The sequence below is a fragment of the Canis lupus genome, chromosome 24 (genome assembly GCF_003254725.2).
Source record: "Canis lupus dingo isolate Sandy chromosome 24, ASM325472v2, whole genome shotgun sequence".
NCBI lineage: Eukaryota > Metazoa > Chordata > Mammalia > Carnivora > Canidae > Canis > Canis lupus.
The window spans coordinates 16,710,965-16,731,249 of NC_064266.1; the positions used below are offsets into that span (position 1 = coordinate 16,710,965).

Consider the following 20,285-nt stretch of genomic DNA (forward strand, 5'->3'; position numbering starts at 1 on the left):
GATTTCCAGGAGAGGCCAAGGTGGTGGGACTTAAACAATGGGCAAGAATGATCCTGAGGAAAGGTTAAGATGATCCAAGCAGAAGGAACAACCAAGGCTCTAAAGGGATTTTTGAGGAGAAAACAGAAATGGACACACTCTCCCTCTCCCAACACACTCTCCCTCTCTTGTCCCTCCCCTGTCTGAAGGGATAGGAGGAATTGGAGTCTGAGAAGGAGGTGAGGGGACAATACATGACCAGAGACAGAAGAACCAGTAGGAAGTGCAGCCACAAAGCCAAGGGAGGAGAGATTTTTCCTGACAGAACACAGCGCCAGTTGTGCCAAATGCCTCCAGAAAGTTCTAGTAAGTTACACACAGAAAAGATGCCCTAGATTGTGCAATTTGGAGGAAATGGCTAGTTTACTTGCGTAGATTCAGAGGACAGAAGCCAGAGTGCCAGGAGAAGTGAGAGGACGTCAGGACTGAGACAGGGACTGGAGGTGGCTCTTCACTTCTAGAAGGTGAGTGGAGAAGGGGAGAGAGGTACTAGAATGGTTAGGATGTGGGCAGTAGAAAGGGTGGTGAGTGCTGAGATGCATAGGAGGCTGCCTGAGGGAGGGGCATCTCTGGGGAGGCTGGAAGGAGGAAGGGTCCCTCACTGGCAGGTGGGTCTGAGGGACCACATGGTTAGACAGGGACTTTGAGGTTATTGGTGGGGGTGGGGGAGTACAGGTAGGAGAGGTCACTTGTGAAGGACAAACAAAGGGCAGAGGGCTGTTCAGATGGGAGACCCCTCTGGTGTCCTGGTGCAGGCCTTCGTGGCTGACCAGGCTGGGCTTCAGTTGGTTCAGGTGGGCGCACGGCTCAGCTAGAGCACAGTGAGAGGGTTGGGGAGAGAGAGCCAGGAGGCCAGGAATGGGCTGCTGAGTGAGGTCAGGGGGTATGGAGGAGGCTCAAGGGGCACAGAAGTTTGCTTCCTTGAGCACAATGTGCATAAATCCCTGTGCTCTCCAATGTGGACTTGTGTCAGACCCATTCCCCATTCCCAGAACTGGTATTCTGGGGTAAGGGTGTGTACATTTATTTATTATTATTTTTACTAAAAAAATTTTATTCATTCATTCATGAAAGACACACAGAGAGAGGCAGAGGCATAGGCAGAGGGAGAAGCAGGTTCCCTGTGGGAACCGCTGACCTACCCAGGTGCCCCAGATGTGTACATTTATTTTTATTTTTGTTTTTAAAATATTTTATTTATTCATGAGACACACAGAGAGAGAGGCAGAGACACAGGCAGAGGGAGAAGCAGGCTCCCCTCAGGGAGCCCGACGTGGGACTTGATCCTGGGACTCTGGGATCATGCCCTGGGCCGAAGGTAGACACTCAACCCCTGAGCCATCCAGGAATCCCTGGATATGTACATTTAAATAGATATTTTAGCAGATACGGGTTGTGCATTGAAACAGAGAGATATTGTGAAATTATATTCCCAAAAGATAGACCAACTTAGACTCCTTCCCACAGATTTTGAGAAAGTCTGCACATTGTGCTCTTACCAGCCTTGGATGTTATTAATTTGTTAGTGTTTCATGGGGACATAGTTTCAGTTTGGGATAATGAATTCATTCTGGAGGTAGATAGTGACAATGATTACGAAACAGTGTGAATGGACTTAATACCCCTGAACTGTACACTTCAATGGTTAAAATGGTAAATTTTATGTTACAGACACAAATATAAAAAGAAACAAGAGGTGCCTGTGTAGTGCAGTCATTTGAGTGTCAGACTCTTGGTTTCAGGTCAGGAAGTAATCTCAGCTAAACCCCTGGGCCACCAGGGCCACCCAATAAATAATTTTTCAAAAAAGATTTTATTGGGTAGCCCGGGTGGCTCAGTGGTTTAGCGCCTGCCTTCGGCCTGGGCCGTGATCCTGGGAACCCAGGATCGAGTCCCATGTTGGGCTCCCAGGATGGGGCCTGCTTCTCCCTCTGCCTGTGTCTCTGACTCTCTCTCTCAAGAATAAATAAATAAAAATCTTAAAAAAAAGATTTTATTTATCAATTTGACAGAGCAAGAGCACAAGCAGGGGGAGCAGCAGAGGGAGAGGGAGAAGCAGGTTTGCCTCGGAGCAGGGAGCCTGATGCAGGGCTCAATCCCAGGTCCCTGGGATTACTACCTGAGTCAAAGGCAGATGCCTAACTGACTGAGCAACCTAGGCACCCCTGAATAAATAAATCTTAAAAAAAAAAAAAAAAAAAGAAACAAAGTGTTGACACAGCTACAACATGGATGAACCTTGAAAACATTGTACTGGGTGAAAAAAGCTGATTGCAGAGGACCACATATTAATATGATTTTATTTATTCAATGCCCAGAATAGGCAAATCCATAGCAATAGAGTGTAGATTAGTGGCTGCCAGGGGCTGGAGGGAGGGGGAAAGTGGGGGTAAACTGCTAATAATAGGTATAGGGTTTCTTTTTGGGGTGATGAAATATTCTGAAGTTACATAGTGGTAATAGCCTTACAGCTTTGCCAATATAGTAAAAACCACTGAACTGTATACTTTAAATGGTGAATACTATGGTATGTGAATTATACAATAATTTTAAAAAGATCATGGACTCCTGAGTGGCTCAGTTTGTAAGCGTCTGCCTTCGGCTCAGGTAGTGATGAGATCTGGCCCCATGTTGAGCTCCCTGCTCGGTGGGGAGCCTGCTTCTCCCTCTCCCTCTGCTGCTCCCTCTGCTTGTGCTTTTTCTCTCTCTCTCTGCCAAATGAATAAATGAAATCTTTAAAGTAATAAAAATTAAAAAATTAAAAAATAGAAAAGAGGCTGGGGCTACAGTGCTTATACTACAGTTTATTCAGCCATTCTCCAGTTGATGCACATTTGGGTTGTGTTTCTTTTTTTAAATTTTATTTTTTCATTTTTTAAAAAAGATTTTTATTTATTTATTAATGAGAGACACAGAGACAGAGAGGCAGAGACACAGGCAGAGGGAGAAGCAGGCTCCATGCGGGGAGCCTGACGTGGGACTTGATCTCAGGTCTCCAGGATCACGCCCTGGGCTGAAGGCAGCACCAAACTGCTGAGCCACCCAGGCTGCCCATTTTAATTTTATTTTTAAAAAGATTTTATTTGAGAGAGAGAAACAGATATAGTGACAGAGATAGTGAGAGAGAGAAGGAGCAGGCAAGAGAGGGAGAAGCAGGCTCTCCACTGAGCAGGGAGCCTGCCACGGGAGCCCCACTTGGAGCTCATCTCGAGGAGGCTCATCTAGGAGCTTGAGACAGGGCTCCATGCAGGGCTGGATCCCAGGACTCTGGGATCATGACCTGAGCTGAAAACAGATGTTTTACTGACTTAACCACCCAGGTGCCCCTGAGTTGTGTTTCAATTTTTTTTTCCTATTTGAAACAATGCTGCAACGAAGATCATTAAACGTGTGGGGACAAAAGAGAGAGAGAGAGAGAGAGAATATTGAGGCCAATCTTGAGCTCTCCCAGGCTGCCTCATACCTGGGCATGTCCTAATGTGAGTCTGTTTTAGAAATTGTCAGTTCCTCTGACACCAAGACGTGATGAAGCTTTTGCCCTCTGCTCCAAGCACTTTCTCAGAGTCAGAAGAAAAGACTTTGAAAAGACCATCATTTTGCTTTTTTCTATCATTGAAGATCTATTGTAAATGATATCAGCCCCATATTACCCTGAAAAGACAACCCCAGTGAGGGGAGTTATGGTTTAGATCAGGGGTCAGCAGACTATGACTCATGGCCTGTTTTTGTACCAGCTAAGAATGTTTTTTTTTTTTTTTTTTAAGATTTTATTTATTTATTCATAGACACAGGCAGAGGGAGAAGCAGGCTCCATGCAGGGAGCCCGATGTGGGACTCGATCCCGGGTCTCCAGGATCACACCCCAGGCTGCAGGCAGCGCCAAACCGCTGAGCCACTGGGCTGCCTTAAGAATGGTTTTTACAGATGGGCATTTGTGACCAACTTGGTGATAGGAGACACTAACTTTGAGCCCAAATTAAGCAAAATCTTATTCCCTCTTATACCCCAAACCTGTTCTCATTAGCAGACTTGTGCTACAAAAAGCTTATACTCAATTTTCTTGTTATACTTTGAATTTCATCACTAAAAAACTTGTGGAAATTCATTTTCTCTCATTTTACAACGACCTATAGAATATCCTCGATTTTGCCTCTTGGCCCACAAAGCCTAAAACTTTCTCTATCAGGCCCTTTGTGGAAAGTTTGCCAATCTCGGTTCTATGCTCCCAAGAGATATCGGAAATAAATAATGTAAAGAAAAGAACTGTATAAAGATGGAATAGCCCCAAGCTACAATTACCTCTCAAAAATAACACAGCCTGGAAATGACAGAAATTTCAATCAAATTATCCAGGTCACAAAGCATTCTGCTGATTTAGTTTAGAGAAGTTAAAGGGAAAGAAAAAAACTCGGTTTGTATCTTCTATAATAGGAAAGGAAAGTGAATAGGAAAAAGGAAAATGAAATGAACAGGAAATTATTCATGTATTTTTTGAATTGGTGATGATATTTATATAAAAATAAGGACATGGATACATATGGACTCTGCAAGATATGTATTCCAGCACTGAATAAGCACTTTATATAAATGATCTTATTTAATCCTCACAAGAACCCTGCAAGTTGAAGTCAAGGTCATCCCCTGATACCAACTCCCGTCTGGCAGCAGCAAAAAGTAGTACTTTGTCCAGAAAAAAAAAAAAAAAAAGCAGCAGCTGGAGACTAGCTGGCAAAGGGCCTTGAATGCTGTCCTGGGAAATAGCCTATATTCTATTTCTTTACCAGGTTACTCTGTAGACCATGAGTCTCTCAGGAATTTCCAGAATGGGGGGAAGTGGTCAATTCTGTGTTTTGGGATGATAACGAGGATGGCTTTGGAGATAACTCTTGAGGCCAAGAGGCCAGAGAGAAACTTTTTCTAGCAGTCCAAGGAAGAGCCAATGAGGGTCTGGGATGGTACATGCAGAGGAGAGAATACACTTCCTTGCTCTAATTGGCTCTAGTTTGACAGAATGGACATGAAGGCTGAAGGACAGGCAGTCACAGTCAACTTCAAAGTTTCTGGTGGCAAAATGAGAGAATCCAGATAAGAAACAAGTTTGTAGTAGGAGAAAGAGGAATAGGTAAATGCCATATTTAAAATTCTTTGGTGTTATCTAGGAAGGTTGTCTAGGGCAATGGGAAATGTGTGTCTAGAAGTTCAAAAAGATATCCATCTAGGGGAGAGAGAGAGAGATTGGGAACTATGAGGAAATGGCTGCCTTTCAGAGGGGTTTGAGAAGGAGAGAGCAAGGGAAAAGATGGGAGAGAAAAGAAATGTTAGTAAAAACTAATCTTTTTAGGGGTGATCATGGGGCAAGTCTTACATCACTGAGAAGTAAGTGGAGGCTGTAGGACATGCAAGACTCAGTGGTATTATCCCTAAAAGGGTTTCAAGAAGGAGGCAGAAGTCAATGGAAGATTACAGAGTCGTCTCTGTAGAAAAGAAAGGCTCTAAACCGGCAATTGGATTTGGCCATTAGAAGGTCAATGGTGACATCTGACAAAGTGGGTAGTGACAGCAGTCCTGCCTAACGAGTGATGGGGAGGAGGGGGAAGGAAGAGAGGCTGGGATGGTGGAAGTTTTTTTAGGATAGAGAAAATCTGTGAGGGAGACAGAGACACTGAAGATGTACTGAAGAAGCTTTCCTTTTTCTATCTCAGACCTCACATCCCTGGCTGAGCAGGACACATAGCACTCCCCTCCCCGACCCCACCCCCAAAAGAAGTTTGCCTGGGGATGTTACCTGGAGAGAGGAGGTGAATTTTTCTCTAGGTGTTGGTCACAGAATCTTCATCTCTTATTTCCTCCATCTTTAATGAGGATCAGAACACCTGGCCTTCCAATGTATAAACTTCTTAAAATTCAAGTATAGTTGACATATAAGACAATATGTACTGAATTTTACCAGCTAACTCTTGTATTTTAAACATACGAGTTATTAGAAATAAATAAGATGACACATGATTGATTCTCCCAAACACAGACTATACTTCTCTATTTTATGAAATTCGCACTTGCTGGTCATAGACCCCTCCCCCCTCATTGATAGGTATGATACCTATAATATGGAGTTCCCCACATAGCACTCCCCCACCCCCCAAATAAAGGTTGGCTGGAAAGCACTCTCCCTATTGGGAATGTTACCTGGAGAGGGGAGGTGAATTTTTTTCTAGGTGTTGGTCACAGAATCTTTGTCTCACTCTCTCTCTCTCTCTCTCTCTTTTTTAAAGATTTTATTTATTTATTCATGAGAGACAGAGAGAAACAGAGACTTAGAGGGAGAAATAGGCTCCCTGTGGGGAGCCTGATGCAGGACTTGATCCTAGAACCCTGGGATCTTGACCCGAGCCTAAGGCAGATGCTCAACCACTAAGCCCCCCAGGTGCCCCAGAATCTGTGTCTCTTATTTCCTCCATCTTCAATGAGGATCAGAACACCTGGCCTTCCAATGTATACATTCTTAAAAATTCAAGTATAGTTGACATACAAGACAATATGTACTGAATTTTAGCAGCCAACTCTTCTATTTTAAACACACAAGCTATTAGAGAAGTAAACATGATGACACATGATTGATTCTCACAAACACGGACTATTCTTCTGTATTTTACGAAATTCCCACTTGGTCATCTAGGCCTCCCCCCTCATTGATATGTCTGCTACCTATAACACGGAGTTCCCCAAACCGTGTAAAGCAGGCAGAAAATTCTGATGATAAGATCTGCCCCTCCCCACGCCAGGTCAAACAGGCCACAATTCTTCAGCTCTCTCGAGAGTTGCTCGGGGGAACTAGTCAGTTATTATTGGGTGGAAACAGCAGCCACCGGAGTGGTTTCAAGATGGAAGGTGCTAATTATTAGTGTTTTCTGTTTGTTTCTGGCCATGTTATTTAGAGAGTCTTCAGCGGTGGCTCGCGAAGGGTGACACCGGGCCGCAGCCGCGGCAGCATCACCTGGGAAGCTGTCAGAAATGCAAGTTCCTCCCCGCAGACCTCGGGCCGCAGCGGCCCGGGGGTGGGGCCCAGCCACGTGCGCTCTCCTGCGCTCCAGGCCGGGCTGCGCCGCGCGGCGTTTCACCTGCAGGCTTTCCGCTCGGCGGCCGTCGCCGGGCGGGGGCTTCCTGCCGACGCAGGCTCCCGGGCTGCACCCCGGAGCCGCCGCATCCCAGCCCGCGGCCAAGCACGGTCCCCGGGCGGCGTTCCCGTGTCTGCGCGAGGTAATGAGGACGTCTCCCCCACTGAGTCCAGGAACCCGGAGGCCTAACCCGAGAGCGGCGAAATCGCCTGAGCCCCAGCCCCGCCACCCCCGCCACCCCCGCCGCGCCCCCGTCCGCCGCTCGGCTGCCCCGGGATCTGCCCGCCGCGCTGACGGGTGCAGGGGCAGCGGCGGGGGAGCCTCGGGCGCGCTCTGCGAGCCAGGTGGGCCCGGAGCAGGTGTGGCGGGAGGGCGCGGGGCGCGGGGCGCGGGGGCGCGAGGCGGGGGCGACTTCCACGCGGGGAGGGAGCGACCGGGGACGTTAGGCGGTGGTGCAGGGGACGCGGCGGGGCACGGGGGCGGCGGCTGGCGGGCCGGGCCCCGCGGGGGAGGGGGCCGCCCCTCGGGGGGCACGCGGCGGGCGGGGGTCGGGGCGGGGAGGGAGGTGGGTCCCCGCCGGCGCGGGGGCGGGCGGCTCCGCGGCTCCCCGCCCCCGGCCCGCCCCTCCGCGGCGCCATTTTGCAGGCGGCTGTCGCGGGGACCGGAGGCGGCGGCGGCGGCGGGCACTGCGGCGCCGAGGCGCGGCGGCAGGACGGGAGCCCAGCGGGCTGCAGCCAGGTGAGAGCCGGGCCGCCGCGCCCCCCGCCCGGCCCGCGAGCCGCACCTGCCGGGCCGGGCCGCGAGGTGCTCGCCGCGCCCACGAGGCCGGCCTGGCACGGCCCCCGCGCGCTGTCACCCGCCCCGCGCCGCGGCCTGCGCCCCCCGCCCCGGGCCGCCCCCGGGCGCCCGCCCCCGCCCCCGCCGGCCGGACCGCGGGGCCCCCGGATGCCCGGCGACCCCCGGCCTCCGCCCCCCGCCCCCCCACCCCCGGGCCCGGCCGGCTCCCGGGCGCTCGCGCCGCCCGCCGCGGGAGCCCAGCGCGCTCGGGCCCTCAGGCCGCGCCGCGGGAGGCGAGCGGGTCCCCGGGGCCGGGCTGGGCGCCGCCGCCGCCGCCGCCGCCGGGCCTCGGGCCGCGCGTCCCGGGGCCGCCCGCCCCTCGCCCCGCTCCCGGGGCTGCGCGCGGACCTCCCGAGCCCCGGAACTCAGGGCCACCAACAGGGCGGCGGGGGGCGCCTTGTGCATTTTCCGCTTTCTCCTCTCCTACAAAGGCTGCGCCAAGTAATTTTAGAAGCCGCTGCTCCCACCGGGGCCCTTCGCTCCGGCCGGATCCTGGGGGTCGCCGACTCCCCTTGCTGCTGCCTTGCCGGGAGCAGACATTGACGTTTCGAGTGTGACTACTCTAAGGGCTCGGGATTTTCTCCTGCCGTGGACTCTGGGTCCGCCCTGGAGGGGGCAGCCGGCGGGAGCTCGGCCTTAGGCTGGGGGCTGCGAGCGTGACGGATGTGAAATTCTTGGTTGTCAGGGCAAAGGGTAAATGAGGGCGATTGCATGTGGGAGAGAGTCCCCCTTAAGGGATTTCTGGCTCTGGGGCGTCAGCAGGAGCTGTGACTTTGATTCTTGCGATTCTGGAAGATGGGAGGGGGGAGATGCTCTCCCTGCTGACGTCTGGGTGTGCTGCGAAGGCCAGTGATGTGCGAGGCCCTGGGACCGGAGTCCCGAGGACAGTCCCGAGGCTGTCTGGCTTGAGCTGTCATTAACTGGCCATGTGACTTCTCGCCGCCAGTTCTTCCTCTCTAAAGCCAGAGACAAAAATCAGGGGTCGCTGAAGCTTCTTCTTCTTCTTCTTCTTCTTTTTTTTTTTTTTTTTTTAACGTGTTTGCATTTGAATAATGCTGTGGAGCTGGGGCCTCCCCCATTTGCACTTGTCTACACCTGTCTTTTCACCTTCGCACATGACTTTCCCTGGATAGTCTGGAAGGTGTCTGAATCTGGTGAGATTTATAAAGGGTCTATCAGCGCAGAGATTCCGAATTCTGTACTGGGTTATGGTTGCCTCTACCAGGATCACTTGTGAACCTGTCACTAGTGGTCTCCCTTCACTTCTCCAGAATTAAATAGCTTTTGGGCACCCGCCTTTTAAAGTGGCCAGCAGTGGATGTGCAGCGTAAGCCCACATGGCACACCTGTTAGTTGAAAGAAGGTGAGCAGGTGTGTCCAGCCAGGCTACCTGTTTCACCTGACAGCCTGAGCGAGAGCTCTCTGCTTTCTAGACCATTTCCTTTGTCAAAATGGCGACCAGCTTCTTTTCTTTGAATTCCAGGGCATTTCTCTCTCTCTTTTTTTTTTTTTTTTGCTCTGAGTAGGGAGTGAAATTTTTTTTTTTTTTTAAGAAAAGTATTTCAAGAACTTTATATATTGACAGTTTTTTTTTTTTTTTTTCTACATGGTTGCATGGTAGTTGTATTTTCTGACTGTGGCAAAGTTAATGAAGCTGAGTTCGAACATCTGTTAGGATGTTTTAAAAATGCTTAATGAAAGTACCGGGCTTGAATATTGTAGAGGGTTTTGCTAGGTTTCATGCCGGCCACACTGCCCGTCATGTTTGTATAGCAAAGGCTAGAGGTCATAGTAGTGCAGAAATTATTTAGGTGTCCCAGGAGCAAGCTCACGTAACCTTCCATTAGTCCACCTGCTAATTTGGTGCCAGGTGTTGTTGAACAAATCATTGTTGAATAACCCTTAGTCTTTTGCCCTCAGGGAACCTAAGGTCTGGTATCTAGAAATCCTGTTCAGTGTCTCCAAAAACAAACCTGGGGTCCTTTTGGAGACTCCTTTCTGGCACCACTGATACCTTGAGGAATTTTCCCATTTTGCTTAGGGGAATTAAAAGTCAGCAGTCATACATAATTTGCAGTTATATAGTGCTTTGTACTTGTAAATGAAAGCTTTTTAAAAACTTATTTTTCTTTAATCCTCTTAGGCTTTTTTAATTTAAACATTTTACAGTCCCTCCCTGACCGGTTTCCAGGCCTTTCCTATAAAACTCCCAACACACTAGTCTGTTCCCAATGCCAGATAACCTCATTAATTCATTTTTACTCCCGCTGTTCTTCCAGTTATTCTCTCCTCAGAGGGCTGCCGGTCTGGGCTTTTATTCTTTTGCTAGGGAGCATTCCTGCTCCAGGTTAAGCTGTGCATTACTGACACAGGATTTAAACGAGCCCTGTGTGTGCTTTAAGGCACCGTATGGCCGTCTCCTTTTTCCTCCCAGCTTTGCTATTTCTAGCCTGTAATTTTGTTGCAGGTTCTAGATTGTTGACTCTGGAATAATTGAGCTTGGCTTGCAGCTTATACTTTTCATAGGACTTTAATGCATTTCGTATATTTATTGAGGACCTGCTGTGTGCCAGGCAATGTTTTTGGTGCTCTGCATGCTGCATGGAGATTCTGTGTCCACATGGAGCTCGCACTCTGGTGAGGAGGCAGACAATATTTCATGCCCTGAGGAAGAATCTGGCAGGATTGAGGGTATTAAGTGTTGGGGTAGGAGCTGAAATTTTAGAAAGGATAGATAGGGAAGGCCTGAGTCATCTTTGATTGGATATGTGAAGCAAGTGAGTCATATGGATATCTGGGGGAGGAACATTCCCAGTGGAGGAAGCAGCAGATGCAAAGGCCCTGAGGCAAGAGGAGAGCATTTGGTTTTGAGGTCAAAGAGGCAGTGGGCAGTAGGAGTTGAATCATGTAAGGCCATATGCTGTAAGGCCTATGGGTTTTACTTTGAGGGGGAATGGGAGCTGATGGAGGGTTTTGAGTAGAGGGGTTGTGGACTGATTTAGCATTTAACAAGGACCTGCTGGTTATTGTTATTTGAGAATTAATTAGAAGCAGAGAGGGCAGGGCAGCAGGGTGACCTGCTGGGTGAGGGCTGTGGGTGGTTGTCAGACCAGGATGATGGAGGGTAACCAGGGAGGTGGTGAGAAGTGATGGGATTCTGAGTTGGGGCTGAGGAGATCACTGACAGACCAGTTATGGGAGGTGAGGGGGGCAGTATAAAAAAAGTTGAGGGCAGTGTCCAAGTTTCTGGTCTGAGCACTTAGAATGAAAGGAACCCAAAACATCTGAGATGGTAGAAGAGCAAGTTTAGGGCATGTTAAGTTGTCATGCCAACCTGACAAACCCAAATGTAGTCATAAAGGGAAGAAGTGGGTGTTTTGGGGGAGCTCCTCCTCTGTGGAAATGTAAATCTTTCTGAGAACTTCTGTTGTCCTTAGCCTTCTCTTCTCTGACTTCAGCAAGTCCCTGACCTCAAGTGTAGGTGGCTTCTCAGGCCATCTGAAAATGTACTCCACGAAGGAGAGTTCTATCTACTCGTTTATTCACTAACCATTTCTTGCACTACTTCAGTGGGGTTGCTTGTTATGCAAGCTTAGAATCTAAAGATAGCACAAAAAGCAAAGAGCTGGATTAATCAAAAATGACCTTTGAAAATTCTTATATCCCAGCAAGTGTGGCAGGCATGATCTGCATATATACTCTATACAGAAACATCTAAGTATTCGAGTGTAATGGACACAGTAGTGAACAATGGATAATCCCCCAGAGGATCATACTCAGGACTTAAATCTAAGTGTTCTCACTGCCGTGAGCTGTTTCAGTGGCTTTAGATGGCAGCCTGAAATCTTCCTCTTGGCCCTGGTCTTGCTCGGCTCCAGTTCTTATTGTTTCTCTGCAGCCTCGGTGAGTCTTTCAGTGAGGAGTCAGAGTTGCCTTGGGCCCTTGCTTCCCTGGCTGCCCCAGACCGTGGCTTTCTCTGGTCATTGGTCAGGAGAACCTTCTTCTTTTACAGTTCTTGCCATAGATTTTGCCCAAAGTAGCCCCTTTGTGTCATTTGCCCCGGGCATCCCTGTGAGTGCCTGGTAGAGGCTTTACCTCCCTTTCTTCACTCTCAACATGAATCTTGCAGAGCTGAGTCTCCTCATCTTCTAAGTTGAATGTGAGCACAGTTTCATAAAAAGCATTTCTCCTCCGGGAGCCTCTCCAGGCTATAGAGCAGACCCAAGAAAGACTGGCCAGTGGGCCCCGTAAGATAGGGGCTGTGTACATCGGCTCTGTGCTGAGCACTTGAGGTCATTGTTGTTAGTCCCAGCCACCGGCGGGCAGAGGTGTTCTGGGCTGCATTTTTATCATTGAAGAAACTGGAATGTGGTTAACTGATCTGAGTTAATAACTCTTGGGTCTTGATTCCTACCTTTAGTGAGAGTAATACCCTTAGTGATAGAGTGCCCTTCCTAGGTCTTGTCTGGAGCTCTGGGTTTGTAAGCTCCTGTTGGCATAGAAGAGGGTAGAGAAGCTAGCACCTCCTGTGTTCACTAATGTCCTTTAATCACGGCAGCCCTAGGAGATGGGTATGATTCTGGTTCCCACCTTACAGCTGAAGGGGCTGCGGTCTGGATCCTTCTCACTTTCTCCCACCTTCCTCTTACCTGGACTGCTTTTCATTCCTCTGAGTACCCTAGCTTGGTCCTTTGCTCCTTTTTTTTTTTTTTTAAATAGATTTTATTTTTTTAAGAGTATTTATTTATTCATATAGAGACAGAGAGGCAGAGACACAGGCAGAGGGAGAAGCCGACTCCATGCAGGGAGCCTGATGTGGGACTCGATCCTGGGTCTCCAGGATCAGGCCCTGGGCTGAAGGCCGCGCTAAACTGCTGAGCCACCCGGGCTACCAGAGTTTATTATTATTTTTTTAAGGAACCTGTATACCCAATAGAAGGCTTGAACCCACAATGCTGGGATCAAGAGTCCCATGGTCCAGTGACTGAGGCAGCCAGGCGCCGGGGTCCTTCTGTTAGTGCCTTCTGGCATTTCCTGTAGGAATCTTCCACAACCTCCCCACCCCAACACATAGACCTTTCTTTTATGTGGTCTCCCTTTGAGATGGCGTCCCTTTGCAATCAGCTTTATTTAATTGGCATTAGTGTTTTGGTTCTGGACCATCCCTTCATCGAGGAGGCTGTGCTGTTAGGACTCTGGATGGTCTTCCTCACCACTCTTCTTGTGGAGAGCCCTGCTGGAAACGCTGTTCCTCATATATTGCTACTGTAGTTGGAATTTCAGCCTCAGATTGGTTTGGTTTTCTCGTCCTTTCTGCAGTGCTGGCTGAAATCCTTAGCTGTCTCCAAAGGCAAATCAGCTGGCTTAGGGGTATAGTCTCTTCCTTGTCTGATATGGTTGAACTCAAACTGGAGAGTTTCCCATTCAGAAGGTCTGGGGTGAGGCCCGATAATTTGCATTTCGGATGCTGCCAGTGGGATAACCCCTGGCACCTGTTCTTGTAAATCAAGTTTTATTGAAACACAGCCACGTGCATTCAAGATGCTTTATGACCTGCAGGCGTAAAATATTTGCTATCTGGCCCTTTATAGGAAGGGCACAGTAGTATGGATGAAATCAGTGCTGAACACTTTCTGTTGAATTCATATTTTATCATCAAGAACTCTTTATATATTGGACGCCTGGGTGGCTCAGCGGTTGAGTGTCTGCCTTTGGGTCAGGGCATGATTCTGGGATCCAGGATCAAGTCCTGCGTCGGGCTCCCTGCATGGAGCCTGCTTCTCCCTCTGCCTGTGTCTCTGCTTCTCTCTCTCTCTCTCTCTCATGAATAAATAAAATCTTTTTTTTTTTAAACCTCTTTATATATTAAGACACTGATTCACAAATTATTCCACAGAAATATGGTATGGGGAATATATGTGTATTTTGAAGTGTTTGGGAGTATAACAAGCATGGCACTTCTTTTAAGTCTTCTGTTTTATCTAAAAATAATGTGAATTTTTTATTCTATTCCAGAAACATCAGTGCTTGGTTTAATATGAAACATTTTTCTTCCTTAATCTTTGAGTAAAGTTGATGCTACTGGATGTGTTATTTTAATTCTGCTTTCACTCTGTTTGAGAAATAAGCCATTAAGATTTGCATTTTTTTTGTCATAAGTTACAAATATTTGTGCTTTGAATTCAGATCTGTCAATCTTTTTCTTGTGCTTTCTCTACCCCAAGATTTTATTAATATTCCTTTATATGTTTCTTCTTTTTAAAAATATTTGGCTGTTATTTAAAGCTTTATTGGAGTGTGGCATGGAGTAAGGATTATATTTTCCCCTACAGTTTCTCCAGCACCATTTATTCATTAGTTCATCCTTGTCTTGTTAAATTAAAATGACCCCTTAATCATATGCTGAATCCTTAGGTCTGTTGTGGCACTTACTGTTTTATTCCATTTATCTATTCTCTATTCCTTTGCCATGACTTTGCTATTTTCTTCATTATGGTCAGTCTATAGTAGGCTTTACTGCTCAGTTTTTTTCCCCCTGGCATTTTAGGTTTCAAAATAATGGGAATTTTTATTAAATGTATAAAAATTAATTTGGGGAGACTTGTCATTTTTATAATATTGAATTGTTCTGTCCATGAACATAATGCAGATCTTTTTTTTTTTTTTTTTTTTAAGATTTTTATTTATTCATGAGAGAGAGGCAGAGACACAGGCAGAGGGAGAAGCAGGCTCCATGCAGGGACCCCGATGTGGGACTCGATCCTGGGACTCCAGGATCATGCCCTGGGCCAAAGGCAGGTGCCAGACCGCTGAGCTATCCAGGGTTCCCCATAATGCAGATCTTTTATAGCTTTCATTTTTCTAGATTTTCTTCCTAATAAATGGTCTGCGGGTTGTTTATTGCTCTTTGTTTTTGTTATTTTTTAAAATTTTTATTCTTTAAAGATTTTATTTATTCATGAGAGACACAGACAGAGACCTAGGCAGAGGGAGAAGCAGGCTCCCTGTGGAGAGCCTGATGCGGGACTTGATCTCAGGACCCTGGGATCACAACCTGAACCAAAAGCAGATGCTCAACCACTGAGCCACCCAGGTGCCCCAATTGCTCTTTATTTAAAAATATTTACTATTTAGAATGAAGTGATTTCCCTTTGCCCTTCCTTTCCCGGCAACATACACCATCATCCAACTGGTAAAAAGAATAGAGAAAGTGATTGCGTCCATATCTTTTAGCCAATCACATGTATTACTCAGGGCAGTTACGCTGGTCAGAATCTGTATCCTAACAAAATAAAAAGTTATTTTTGTTTTAAAGATTTATTTATTTTAGAGAGTACACCGGAAGGAGGGGCAGAGGGAGAGAGAGAATCTCAAACAATCTCAATCCTTGCTGAGCCTGTTGTCCCGAGGTCATGACTTGAGTTAAAACCCAAGAGTGGGTTGCCCAACCAATTGGGCCACCCAGGTGTCCCTGGAAAAGTTATTTCTTGTTTATATTTTTTGACTAGTTCTCCTTAAGTGGCAAGTTGGGGATCTAGGCTCCTTCCATCTTACTGCTGCTGACTTTATAATGTGGTCTCTGTTTGCCATGGAATTTTGGGCATGGAAGATTGTTCCTATGGGCTTTGCTTGGAAATAGCAGTATTTGCTCCCACAGTCTGTTGGCCCTGTCCTAGAGGCCGGGGGCGGGTGGGGTGGTGGTGGTAGTGGTGGGAGACAAGTCATTTTGTGTATCTGAGAAGAAAATGAAATGGCAGTGTGTTTGCTATTCTGCTTACCTAACTGTTTTATTTTTCAGTTGATTGTCCTGAGTTTCTCAGATTTTTGTCTATTTGAGAGAGAGAGAGAGAGAGAGAGAGAGAGAAAATGAGTGGGGAGGGGTAGAGGCGAAGGGGAGAAAGCAGATCCCCTGCTGAGCTGGGAGCCTGATGTGATGCCAGGGCTTGATCCTATGACCCTGAGATCATGACCTGAGCTGAAGTCAGATGCCCTTTTTTTTTTTTTTTTTTTTTTTTTTTTAAGTATTTTATTTTCTTATTTGAGAGAGAGAGAGCGCACTCGAGTGCACTCATGCACAAGCAGTGGGAGCAGGATAGGGAGAAGCAGGTTCCCCATGCAGGGCTGGATCCCAGGACCCTGAGAACATGACCTGAGCCAAAGGCAGACAGACGCTTAACTGACAGGGTCACCCAGTTGCCCCCATTTGTGTGTGTGTGTGTGTGTGTGTGTTTATACATTTCTTTTTTCCTTTTTTTCTTTTTTTAAGATTTTACTTATTCATGAGAATAAATAACATACACACACACACACAGAAGCAGGCTCCATTCAGGGAGCCCAACGTGGGACCCGATCCTGGGTCTCCAGGATCACACCCTGGGCTGAAGGCAGCGCCAAACCGCTGAGCCACCCGGGCTGCCCTCCTTTTTTTTCTTTTTTAAGTAGGCTCTGTGCCCATTGTGGGGCTTGAACTCACTACCCTGAGATCAAGAGTTGCACACTTTCCCAACTGAGCCAGTCAGGCACTCCATATGTTTCTTTTTCTTAATAAATTATAGAGTATTTATAGAACAGGGTTTTTAAAAAAATTTTTTTTATAGAACAGATTTTAATGTAACAGTCCTTTTAGCCAGTTTTTCCTAGAATACGTTATTGTATATAATCTTTAATTTTTTTTTTTTTTAGATTTTATTTATTTATGAGACACACACACACACACACACACACACACACACACACGAGTAGGGAGCAGAGACGCAGGCAGACGAAGGAGAAGCAGGCTTCATGCAGAGAGCCCCGGGCCTCTGGGATCACACCCTGAGCCAAAGGCAAATGATCAACTGCTGAGCCACTCAGGCGTCTCAGTCTTTAATAATATTAAAGTAGTGTCCTCTTTTCAAGGTCTTTTTCACTAAATTGAAGTATTATATAGACATAATGTTTTTGAATGAACAAGGCCTGTCACCTTGACATTGACCCTGGAATTGTGTGTACCGCAAAAATCCTTGGTAGAAATCCTGTCCCTGTTATTGTGGTAATTTCTCCAAAGAAGTTCAGTTTCCCTGCTGATTGAGGATGACCTCAGATTTCTTGCCAGGAAGAATTATAGGAGTTCTATCTTATCTTCAGGTTCATCCCAAGGGCTTCTATTTTCTGACCATGCCGTCGTATTGTGCAGCTGCTGGCGTCTTTTGTGTCCAGACTTCTGACCTATAGTCTGAAAATGTGCTCTCCCTCAGAGAAGTTTTTGTGGGTTGTTGTTTCCCTTCCTTTCTCTTTCATTCCTGTGAAGATAAACCAAATACCCTAGCAATCTCGCTTTGCCTTTTCTGTTGAAGTTCTGCTTTTTGCACCTGCTTCCTGACACCCAGTGTTGAGTTCAGGCCCTGCACGTCCAGGCTGCCTACCCTGCCCTTCCTGCAGCCTCTGTCATTCCTAGTTTCAAATGATGAGTTTGCACCCTCATCTTGTGAGCTCCCTGTGGGGTCTACTGTGGACTCCCCAACCAGATGCTGGTCTGCACCCTCTCAGAAGCCCTGGCAGGTGAATGGGATAGGGAATCTTTTATTATTACTTCGGCAGTAAAAGCAGATGGGGTCCAGCTCACTTTCCTAGCATTTAGTTCATTGCTTAGGGCAGTGCTCCAAAGTGGCTTCAACTCTTCAGTTTCTGTTTTCAATTATTAAGATCTCATACTTAAAAAAACAAACAAAAATCTCATACTTATTACTGTTTAATAGGTGTCAGGTGTCAATCAAAAACATTTCCAGACCTTGTTTGACTGACATACTTTAATTGATAAGTGTGTGTGTGTGTGTGTGTGTAGGTCAAGCGTGCTTGTGTGCATCTCAAACAAGTTTCATAGAAACCATACACAACTTTGTATGCCGTGTATTCGGAAATCGTATAGTTCCATTTCATGAAAAAATTAGTGTGATGCCCTGAACTGATTTTGTGATCTGGTCCTGGAGTTGATGCCTGGCTCTGTGAGTTGGAAAGATTATTTATCTGTACTATCCTGTGGTAAAGGAACTGCATGAGGTTCTGAGGGAATGACAAGGAAGGAGCTCTTGACACAGAATAACCTGCAAAAAGAAAAAAAACTTTCCTGAGTTGTTGTTCCATAAAACCCATCTTTTCAAAGGATGCTTTAGTTGTTTTAGTATATTCACTGAGTGGTAGCCACCACCACTGTCTGATTTCCGAACATTTTTATTAGCTCCAAAATAAACCTCATACCTATTAGTGGTCAGTCCCCATTCTTCCTTCTCCTCAGCCTCTGCCAGCTACTAACCTACCTCTGCTTCTGTGTGTTTGCTTTATCTGTATATTTCATATAAGTGGAATCATACCATATGTGTTCTTTTGTGATGGGCTTTTATTTATTTTTAAAAATATTTATTCACGAGAGAGAGAGAGAGGCAGAGACACAGGCAGAGGGAGAAGCAGGCTCCATGCAGAGAGTCTGACATGGGACTCAATCCCAGATCTCCAGGATCACATCCTGGGCTGAAGGCGGCGCTAAACCGCTGAGCTACCCGGGCTGCCCTGTGATGGGCTTTTAGCATGTTTTTATGACATATCCATGTTGTGGCATGTGTCAGTGCTGCATTATTAGTTGATGGACATTTGGGATGTTTCTACATTGTAGCTGTTATGAATAATGCTCCTGTGCATGTACCTGTACACGTTTGTGTGATCCATTCTTTTGGATAAATATCAAAGTGTGAGATCACCGGGTTATATGGTAATTCTTAACATTTTCAGGAATTGCCAAAATTTTCCAAAGTTAGGTGAGTTGGCAGTATGACAGTTGCAATTTTTCCATATCCTCACCAACACTTGTTATTGTCTGGTTATAGCCATTCTAGTGGGTATGAAGTATAATCTCATTGTGAATTTTATTTGCATTTCCCTAATACTTAATGAGGTGGGGTGTCTTTTCATGTGTTTATTGGCCATTTATATAATGTCTTTGGAGAAATATCTATTCAAATCTTTTGCCCATTTTTTAATTGGGTCATTGTCTTTTTATTGTTAGTGTGTTTTATGTACCAATCTCTGATACAAAGTTTATAAATTTTCCCCATTTTATGGGTTACCTTTAACTTTTGGATGTCCTTTTGAAACACAAAAGTTTTTTTTTTTTTTAAACATTTTTTTTTTATTTTTTAAATTTATTTATGATAGGCACACAGTGAGAGAGAGAGAGGCAGAGACACAGGCAGAGGGAGAAGCAGGCTCCATGCACCGGGAGCCCGATGTGGGATTCGATCCCGGGTCTCCAGGATCGCGCCCTGGGTCAAAGGCAGGCGCCAAACCGCTGCACCACCCAGGGATCCCTTTTTTTTTTTTTTTTTAAGATTTATGTATTTAGGGAGCACAGGCAGGATGAGGGGCAGAGGGAGAGGGTAAGAATCTCATGAAGACTCCCCACTGAACACAGAGCCTGACATGGGACTCAATCTGGCAACCCTGAGATCATGCCAAAATCAGGACTCAGATGCCTTTAAAAAAAAAAAATTATTTATTTACAGAGAGAGAGGGGCAGAGACACAAGTAGAGGGAGAAGCAGGCTCCATGCAGGGAGCCCGATGTGGGACTTGATCCTGGGACTCCAGGATCATGCCCTGGGCTGAAGGCAACGCTAAAACCTCTGTGTCACCCAGGCGTCCCAGGACTCAGATGCTTAACCTAATGAATCACCCAGGCACCCAAAACACAAGTTTTTAATTTTGGGGAAGTCTTACTTACCTATTTTGTTGTTGTTGCTTGTGCTTTTGATGTCATATCTAAGAAACCATTGCCTAACCGAAAGTCGCAAAGATTTACCTTATGTGGTGCCCCTATGTTTTCTTTTTCTTCTTTTTTTTATTTATGATAGTCGCACAGAGAGAGAGGCAGAGACACAGGCAGAGGGAGAAGCAGGCTCCATGCACCAGGGGCCCGACGCGGGACTCGATCCCGGGTCTCCAGGATCGCGCCCTGGGCCAAAGGCAGGCACTAAACCGCTGTGCCACCCAGGGATCCCGCCCCTATGTTTTCTGATATTCTTTATTTTTTTAAGAAGGCTCTATACCTGACTTGGGGCTCAAACTCAGGTACCCAAGATCAAGAGTCGCATGCCCTTCCAGCTGAGCTAGCCAGGTGCTCCTAAGAGTTGTATAGTTTTATCTTTTAGATTTAGGTCTTTGATTGGTTTTGAGTTAATTTTTGCATGTGGTGTGAGGTAGGGGTCCAGCTTCATTCCTTTATGTGCGATTTCCAGTTCTCTCAGCACATTTGTTGAAGACTTTT

At 46.6% G+C, this 20,285-nt stretch overlaps 1 protein-coding gene across 8 annotated transcripts in view; it reads left to right on the forward strand.

Annotated features, from left to right (window-relative positions):
- The first annotated feature begins 442 nt into the window (after positions 1-442).
- SLC23A2 (solute carrier family 23 member 2) overlaps positions 443-20,285 on the forward strand; it is a 142,100-nt gene continuing 122,257 nt past the window's right edge. For 3 of the 8 annotated variants that reach the window (XM_025469383.3, XM_049100209.1, XM_025469387.3), the window contains exon 1: positions 7,120-7,296. The gene's annotated coding sequence lies outside the window, so the exon portion shown is untranslated. Of the gene's footprint in view, positions 504-7,119; positions 7,297-7,420; positions 7,499-7,775; positions 7,893-20,285 lie in introns of those variants that run through there. The other 5 variants (XM_025469381.3, XM_025469382.3, XM_025469384.3 and 2 more) reach the window with 3 other exon arrangements.